We start from the raw sequence: 10203 nt of genomic DNA on the forward strand, positions 1-10203 counted from the left end.
ATTTTTTTTTAAAGAAAATTTAAATAAGGTTTTATACATATACACTCTCATTTGTATATAACATCTAACATTATAGACTAATTATATACAAATTTATATTTAAAATTTAAAATTATAATATTTTCTATACTTTTCTATACACACACACCCCCCGTGATGAAGCTTTTCTTCAAAAAAAAAAAAAAGAAAATATATTTCATACCTCTACGAAAAAAAGGCAAGCAGGGTGGTACCAGCCCGGTTAACAACGGTGCTGTGCCTCAGGGAGAAAGCCCCGCTGCCCACCCAGGTCCCCCCCGCCAGCGCCCGTGCCCAGCCGGGAGGAGATCTCCGTCCCTCGGCTCTCCTGCCCCGCGCTTCTCGCCCGCTTCCGAGGGAAGGGAACGGGTGCTGGCACTACTGGGGGATGCTCGAGTCGCAGCAGTAGAACAATAACCAGTAAATACTAATAGTAGTAGTAGCAAATCATACTAAAAGATAATCAGGACGAGATGATAGCTGGAAGCTGATACAGCACGGGAGAGGGGTTTGTATTTCTATAATTGCTCCAATTTTAATTAATTTCAGTTTAGGTTTTAACTGCAAGTCCCTGGGTTTGGGATAGCAAAGGGGGTAAAAATCAGTGGCTCACCTAGTTTAACGGGAAAGTGCATTTTGGTGAAAACGACAGGCGACTAAACAAATCAGCACATGCACACAGACACAGGCACACAAGTCTGGCCTTTGTGCCTCGCACATCCACCTCTGCAGAGATCGGTGCTCATGTAACATCGGGCTTACGCCCAGCAAGATGGGCTCGGCCTGGCACCGTTCCTCTCTCTGACAAGCCGCTGCTTGCAGTCAAGTGCACTAATGCATCCAGACAGGTAGAGTTCACTTCATACTGTGTCTTCCAGACTCCTCCTTCCCCACATCATCTCTGAACGCTTCCCTTTAACATTACCTCTTCCGCAGGACTAACGCCAGGAAGGAGCTTGCTACACCGCCCGTGTACGTGTCATGCAACACCCATCTCGTTGCCTGAGCCGGTTTCCACTTAAGAGCCAGTCCTGGCTCTGCTCACTCAGCTCGCTTTTATGCTACCGCGTCTTTGCAAGGGCCACCATTAGAGCCAACAGGAATCACTTATTAAAAAAAAAAAAAAAAAAGTAAAAATGAAAATTAGAGATATCAGTTCTTTAAAATTTTAAATTACTTCTGAAAGCTACTCTCTGCCTGAAACTTAGGCTTCCAAAAATCCTTACTATGTACATGTGAAACAATTACAAAAGACTCATACTACATTCATTGCTAAACTAGGGGAAAAAAAAAAGACAAACCTGGATTGCCCAGAGGAGTAGCTAATCACCAAAATCAGAATTTAAGTACAAATCAGTAGCCTTAAGTACAAAGCAGTAGCCTTTTCTTTAAACAAGGTTTATTTCTGTGCTCTTCAAATTAAGTAATTGACTAATCACAAATTCAAAAAGAAAAAAAAGACAGGTGCAGATTATTTCCCCCCTTCAGCATATGAAAAAATACCAACAAACCCCCTTAAACAAAAAGACAGTATCAGAGAGGGTGAGAATGACTAATTCTCTGACCTTGAAGAGCAGTGTCCTGATACAACCAGGTGAGTCGTCTAACCACAGAAAGTACTTCTTCTCGTTAAGCAAGCTGGTTTCTTTTCCATACAAGTGTGGGTTTGGTCTGCTTTTTCTCTGTACATCTAACACATTGACAGAAATACAGCATCGCTTTCAGTAGAAACATGAATATAATGGTTCAACATTCCCAAGATGAACAGGTACATATTACAGTTAAGCTCTTGTCGATTAGCAAGAAGTACTACTAGGTCAGAACTGACGATAAGAATAAATCTTTCTCTGAGAATACCTCTTTCCTCTCCATAAAATGCTAATAAGATTAATATTGCTTATGTAAATTAGTGTTTCTTGCTTGCCGATTTGGATCTTGATTAAAATTCAATTATTCTCTCCACCACCTCACTCCAGCTCCCTCTGCCTTTGGAGCTGAAGAGCTTCCTTTTTAGATCTCATCCTCCTATTTCTATTAGCTGCATTGAGAATGCAGCAAGGATGGGGAGAAGAACAGTCGAAGGAGCTTTGCAGGTAGCCTGGTGGCAACTGCTGCCTCTCTAATTTCACTTGGAAGACCACCCACAAAGGTTTCACACAGCCCAAGCCGTACTCGTGTCCCGTGAGTGAAGGCATATCAGGTAAGGGGCAATAGGCAGAAGACTTCAGCCGGTCACCAATGTCCCCGTTCCCTTACTCGCTATCGTTTTCCACCTTGTAATCCTCTTACCCTTCTTCTGCACCCGTACTATCCCCCAGTGCAGCATGCCAACATCACCTGGCCTCCTGCTTCTCCAGCCATCCAGCCTCTGCCTCCCGTACCCCAGATGTTTTCCCAAGGACGATCAGTCCCCACTTGCCAGCAGGGGTTTTCTCCCAGCCACAAGCGACTGACACCCAGGAGCTGAACTTCGCAGATGCCTGTCCCAGGGTAAGCACCCGAGCACCGCCACGGAGCAGCTGAGCAGGCAGGACCTGGGGCAAATAGTCCCAAAGGTAAAGAGTCACCAGCAGCACCTGCTCACGCTTACTGCAATCGCTCCTCACTGGTCGGTAGTTCACTGGAGCTCATTCTGGGTGATAACATACATCTGGGAGAAAAAAGCATCAAAGCCCATCAAGCTACAGGTGGTAGCTGATGTTTGCAATAACTGATCTAAACTAGCCACTTAATCAAGAGAAAATTGCCAATACACAGCAATTAACCTGCATTGTTTATCAGCAAGAGGGGCTCACCCTTGGATGTCAACAGTCACTGCTGATTATGACTCCCAGTGAATCCTACAGCCCCTGTACATGTACGCCATCTCCCAAGGTCCTCCATGCTCTTGACCTCAGTTCTGGAAGCACAATTAATCTCACAATCTTTGCAGAGGAATAATCCCGATACCCCAAACCGAGCCCATCGCCTCTTAACTCCCAGGCAATCAGCTCCCACTGGCGAAGAGGCCCCAGCTCATTCCTGGCATCTGCTTTGGCCTGCAGAGGTAAAACAGTATAAACAAGTTATTTATCCACATGTTGTGCTTGGCGAAAGAAAGTCCTTGGTGGGCAGTGTGTGGTCAGGGAGGCTGTGCGTTGCATAGGCCTGATGTAAACATTTTGTAGGACCAAGGGAGCCTAGGACTGGAAAGGACCTCAGGGATCACGGAGTTTAGTCCTTGTTCTGCCAGACAATAACATCATACAATCCTATTTGTAAACTGCCTTAGCTCTATTTTAAAACAAGCGACAGGTTTCTTTGCCTACGCCACTCCGAAAGTTAGTTCCTTGCCTAGGATCATGAACTTTTTTCATAGTCAGCCTATATTTATTTATAGCTCATTCATACCAGGGCCTTCCTGTGCCAGCATTGTCCTTTAGATAAAATACTCTTTTCCCCTCTGACAGTATTTAGAGGTAGCAGTGGCATCCTTTCTCGACTTTTGTTCTGCTAGACTAAACAAGCCAACAGCTCCCATTCATTCATGAGTACCGTCCCACAAATCTTGTGCACAAACCAGACTGGCAAATAAAACCAATCAATCATCCTCTCATCCTTTCACACACAGCTGAGCATCAAATGTGTTTTAATGCCTGTACATCTTAGTTGCCTTATCCCCAACGTTAAATGCGTCCTTAAAATGGGATTAACATCTTACCTAAGAGTTTGGCTATTTTGCAGATATTTCCCCTTCCATTCATGTCACAGACAACTACTTCCCTTCTGTGGCCCTGACGTGAAAAGGTGATATTATGTATGCATTCAGTTTGTTTGGGGTTTTTAAAATGTGATTTGCTTACTGGCAACCAAAGCAATCTACAGCAAGTGACTGCCCTGCTTGAAAGAATCCAGAAACAGGTGCTCTGCAAACCAAAGCCTGATCCACACACGCCTCTGTGCCACACTTTTTTCTCTTCTATACTACTCAAGTAATACAGGACTATTTGCAGGTGGGGAAAATGACCCCTCAGAAGCAGCTGTGTTGCTCTGTTTTTCTCGGGTTCCCATTCCTCACTTATATTTTCCCCTGTTTCAAGGACTTTGCTAAAGCCAAGCTTGCTTTCTCAAGAGCTTCCTGTTTCTGATACATATTTTACAACAGCAGCTGAAGTTGGGTCAGCAGAGGATGCCAATATCTGGAAGCAGTGAGGGAAAACAAGAAGCTGCCCAAGACCCTCAGGGAAGAAATACCAGACGCGTCATCCAGCCCAGCTAAGATGGTTGTTTGAGCAGGAAAAGCTGAGCCTTCAAGTTTACTGTTTTAAGACCTGCATTGGCTGTGTTGAGCTTTGCTGCCTTCTGTCACTTAGAAATGTTTTAACTAAATCTTTTTCATCTTGTGAAAATGGCGTGTACACACTTCTTTGCAGTGCTCGTTTTTAGACAGAATAAAAATAACATTTCAGGAGTCACTCTGGGCCTCATAAAAACTGCTCTATTCTGTTCCATTCCTTCAAATAGAAACGTGGCTACGTAATTGACTTATTGTACTGGGTTTGGCTGAGACGGAGTTAATTTTCTTCATAATAGCTCCTACGTGCTGTGTTTTGGATTTGTGACCAAACCAGTGTTGATAACACAGGGATGTTTTCGCTATGGCTGAGCAGCACTCACACAGCTTCAAGGCCTTTTCTGCTTCTCACGCTCTCCTGCCAGCGAGCAGATGAGGGGTGCACAAGGGGTTGGGAGGGGACACAGCCAGGACAGCTGACCCCAACTGACCCGAGGGATGTGACATACCACATGATGTTGCACTCATCAATAAAAGCTGGGGGAAAGAAGAAGAAGGGATGTTCAGAGTTATGGTGTTTGTCTTCTCAAGTCACCGTGATGCAAGATGGAGCCCAATTTTCCTGGAGAGGGCTGAACATCTTCCTGCTGATGGCGAGTAGTGAATGAATTCCTTATTTTGCTTTGCTTGTGCACACATCTTTTGCTTTACCTATTAAACTGTCTTTATCTCAACCCATGAGTTTTCTCACTTTTACCCTTCTGATTTTCTCCCCCACCCCACTGGGGGGAAGTGGGCAAGAAGCTGTGTGGGGCTCAGCTGCCCACTGACACTTAACCAAACCAAGATACATTTCCCAACCTTTTTCCTCTTTTTTTGTTCTTGTTTGGGAAAATCTTCTAAAACTACACGAGTTTTTCCCTTCCAATCACATTCAAAGACTGCACTGAGACTCTTTGATTTAGTGCCTGTTCACAGTAATTGGCAGGCACTCGCAGCCAGTGTACAGCAGTGGAGGCTATTAGAGCACAGCTGACTTGGAGACATCAGACAAAACCTGGAAAATCAGGGCAGTTTTTGCTACACATTGTATGGTGTGATAATATACAAAATAAAGGGAAAAGCTGGTTTTACCATAGGCTACCAAACTCCACTGAGTCAGTGTAGCACTGCCATTTGTGTCAGCCCTGATTTTGGTGACCATGATTTGCAACAAACACTAGTTATTTTAGTGTGTCATTTGTATCTCAGGTGTATCACTTAACTTGCCATGTAAATGTAGTTTTCTCATTTACATTGCACTGTTAACTCTACCTATAATCCTCAAAAAAACCCCCAAAACCCAGACAAACTCATATGTATGACCCCCTAAGAGACTTTTAAAGCTCAGAATAGAGCAAGTTGTATTTTGACAGCTGTCTTTTGAATCCCAAACGATAACCCCTCAGGGGACATAGCATTATGTAATTTTAGTGACAGCACAATTGTCATTCAGCTAGAAAGAAGGATATTGTGATCTCAATGGAAAAGAAAAGCGATACTACCATCTGTAAGCTTATAGCCCTTTTTCTTTGGTAATTTGTACCTCTCATGAAGGGTTAGGAGTGGAAATTACTACAAGCTGTTGAATAAAATGACATCATTTTGCCACCCACAAAATGTTACAAGTTTGACAGCCTAGAAAATGGCACAGCAGTAAGGAAAGAGCAATCTCATGGCAAGTGAGTGCTCTTCTTTCTGGAGGAAACGTATGCTCATTGTGTTGGCCGACCACTATCTCTGTGGGACTCTGACCACCGTGGCCACAAGCCCCGGTTTCAATAGTTGCTTTCTCCACTGGCTCCAGGAAAGGAATATATAATTGCTGGAAATGCTATTTACTCCATGGTCCTCCGATTCTTACGGTTCAGTCAAATGAATCAGAATTTTGCTTTCAGGCAATTTACTCTCAATTGTAAGTCACTATGCTGCAAAATTAATAAACAGGGAAATTCAGTTATGCAGTTAGAAGTTGTTAGGAAGAATAGGATAATATAGACTGAAGATTTCATGGATCATAAAGAAAGAATTTCCTGTCTATTAATTCTGCAGCTGCTTTAATGTGTTCCTCTTAATGATGGAATACTGGAGGCTATTTTTTTCCATGGTTGAATTCTCTTCCATTACACTGCACACACCCTCTTAAGTAACCTGCAGCTGCTTTTATCTGCCAGGACAAATGGTGGTCCATTGTGATATCTGACACATTACAGAGCCCCTGTGATTTCTCCACATACCCTAAATAAAACCAACCTGAAGCTCAAGAAACAGGGGCTGCAGGCATGAGTAGAATTTTAAAGTGTCCTGAGATATCCAGAAGGTGAATGAAGATTAGGAAAAAAGAAACCAAAAACCACTTGTGTAGACAGAGTTACTCACTTGTAGTTTCTGGCCAACTCCACATGCTGTATAGCAAGAAAACTGTTTTTAATTATTTTTTAATCAGCACTTTCTCCCTGATCTGCCCTGTACCCTTCTGGTGGCTCATAACCAGCATGCTCCAATATCCACCCAAAGAAAAGTTGGATTCTGATGTTGCTCTTTCAAAGCCAGCTGCAATTTAGGGGACCAATAAGAGCAGGTTTTTTCCCTTCGTTTTTCTCTTCTGAACTGCAACACCACCTCTCTTTAGAAAAGAAGACCCAAAACTGTGGAGGAGTGTAATTCTAACTGACAGGGTTGCCATTACTTAATGTTTGTTTTATACTTTCAGTATGTCGCATAATCTAATTTGGATGTTTTGGAGCACTAATGAACTTCTTTTCCCTGTAGCAGCTGATGTCAAATGCAGTATTTACGGTTTCACAGAAGCAAAGAGGAATGTACAGAGATTCAAGAATAAAGCAAATAGCCAACCTTTTAAATGGGAGTTAGCGGGTTGGGATTTAAACACAAATGCCTTCCTTATGTGCACTTCACTCCCTTCAAACTTGGCTCTTCTGTCCCTACAATCTAAAATTTTGCACTTCTGACACAAGGACTCTTTTCTTTCTAGCTCTCACCAAGCCAAGAGTTTCTTTATTTTTAGCTCTTCATCTTACTGCTTTGTCTTACACTTTTATACCCGTACTTCTCAGTATTTCCCTTCTTTTGCTACAGAACCATATTAATTGAGAAATTGCTGTATTACACTATCTATTCTATGGATTATAAAATTAATTCTCTAAATATCACATGATAAATGAAAGAAATATAAAAAAACATGTTAAATACTCAATGCGTTTCTTTCTAAATCAGGCTAACTTTCAACCCCCTTTCTATTTCACGTACATGACAAACCCATCCAAGACACACAGAAAAATAACCTACTGGTCGTGGTTCCCTTAGGTTCACAAAAGGAATAGGTCTACAGACAGGACTTCATTGCACACCACCAAAGGAACAGCACAGCACTGGTAGGAAGAAAGTTTGGAGACTCTTAAGGAAAATAATTTGTAAAATAGATAAGGTGCGAGCAGCAGGGTAAGACAAGAAGAAAGGTAACCAGGCATGGTCTGCAGTAGAACACAAGAATTTATGAGAGGAAGAGAAGAAATATCCAAAGTAGAAAGGCTTGAAGACAGGCACGTGGTTTGGGGGAGCCAGGGTGTCTATCCACACAGACAAAGGGAGAAGCAATCTAAAAGAAGGGATCTGAGTCCAGCAACCTGTGTGTGCCTGCTGCGGGACCTAGGATATATTGCAGGAGCGATGGCGCCTGGCCGGGTCTCTAGTTCTTAATCTGTCAGCCGACTCGAGGCCAAGTGTTCACCCACATGACTTAAGAGCATGAGAGCAGCCGTAAATTACCTGGGCTGGGAGACCCCACCTGAGTCTGCTGCATGAATCGGGGACGGCAGGGCACACCATGCTCCGCACTGCAAAATGTTACTCGCCGGGGAGCAACCGGTCTGCAGCGAGAGGAGCTCTCAGAAGCGGCTGTCAATACTTACACCTTTTTGTTGATAGTTATACTGATGAATAAGGCAAAGGTCATCGGAATGGCAAATATTTTAGAGGATACCAATTCCTTGGCAAGCTGGACATTTTATCAAGGTCAAATATAAAGTCATGCACTTTAAAACAAGGGATCACACCATAACCTAGAGAGTAAAGAACGGTGTTCAGGAGGCAAGAGCTTCACAAAGTGCTCAGGAAGCATTTGGCTATATGGTGAGAAGGCCAAAGACAGAATATGGTGGGACGTTTCCCTAGAAACCAAGGAGATGGAAGGGAGAGGACTCGTGGGCAAAGGCGGCAGGAAAAGAGGGAGGAAACGGGAAATAATAATGTCACAAAACCCAAGAAAAGAAATCTTCAAACAAGATGAAGTCATCAAGGAGGCCAAAGCTAGCAGAGAATCATGCAATCATTCCCCTGAACACAGGGAGTTGTCTAGGAACTCTTTGGAAATGGGTATAACTGTATGTCTGAAGAGAGACAAAAAAGGAAAGGACTGCAGATAACAGTGATTAAATATAACTAATTTGGCTAGACAACGATTTAGCCAAATTAGCTTTTTCTAGCTCACCCTGAGCGATCTGTTTAACTCCTGCTTGGTGGAGAAAGACATCAAAACATCATGCATGTTAAGCACTGTGTTCAACAAATTTATTACCACTACCCCTTCACAAGATAGGAAGAGGGGCTGTGGTAGGACCTTTGGAGTTTTTGGATGCTGGTAGCCAGCGTGGTTTCATCAGCTTTTCTGTCGTTCTCCTTATGTGTGCAAATGGTTCCCAACCACAGACTTCTGTTTTAGGCGCAGTAACTGTGTCCTTGCCCTTTCAGTTTGCTCTAAACTACTTCAGCAATCAGAGATTTTGGAATCATCATTCTCAGTGAGAAAAGTTGCTCTTTTTGTAGACACAATTTAATCTTATCTCATGAAACATGAGTGTGTTTCTAGTGCATTTAGTGTCCTAGAAAAGTATTAGGTACCTATATTTCTGATCTAATCCTTGGGTAAATACGACCAAATCAGTGACTGTAGCTTTAGGCCGTCAGCCAGGGAAAAATTAATTTTCCGTGCTGATGTTCTCAATGAAAAGCTCAGGTACCTCAAACAGTTTAACAAAACTAAACATGCTAGTTTTTCTGTGAAGGCTCAGTCTATGTGATAAAAAACAAATGCTTCCTTGATTGCCATCTTGCTAAGATACAGAGACCGCGTGTGTGCTTAATACTAGAAAGTAGTAAATCAAATATTTTCCTTAGTATGAGCTCGAACACAATTTGTAAAGCTCTGCAAGTAGAAAACTAAAAATCTTATATTTAGGCAGTTATGGTTCAATACATTTTGAACAACTTACGTTTTATAGAAACTCTTAAGCAGCCAACCACACAAGGGCAGCTGCTCTAGAATTGCATAGTTATCTTCTTTTCCTCTTCCCAGATGGATCTATGGCAATGAATTCTTCCTCAAAAGAGATGAAAAATATTCTGAAAACAAAGGGAAGACAGTCAGTTATCTGGGCATAATGCTGGAATTGTCACTGAGGCATATAGACTCCCGTGTGGCATTCTGCAGGAAAACAGCAGTAGCTTGCAGAGGTTGGAGCAGAGGCAGTCACTGGTGGCTCAGAACATTGTACCACCAACCGTTGAACAGTTTAATCTATTCTCTTCCTCCACCTCATGCCAAAGAACATGTCATTTGATCATGAAACAGGAATGTACCCAGGGTAGCCTGGGAACATTCAGCCAGTGGGATAACCCACCAAAATTCCTGTTTCTATCAAGCCCAGTCTTAATTGAAAACCCTTCAGCAGGGGCTACTGTCAGTTTCTCATGCTCTGTTGCGGGTCAGAAGATTCCTCTTAAAGACAGTCAGTCACCAGCAAACACCTCTCTAAAGCTTCATTCTCTACAGAACTTCCAGGTAAATAAACTGC

The sequence above is a fragment of the Aquila chrysaetos genome, chromosome 18, assembly GCF_900496995.4.
Source record: "Aquila chrysaetos chrysaetos chromosome 18, bAquChr1.4, whole genome shotgun sequence".
Lineage (NCBI taxonomy): Eukaryota > Metazoa > Chordata > Aves > Accipitriformes > Accipitridae > Aquila > Aquila chrysaetos.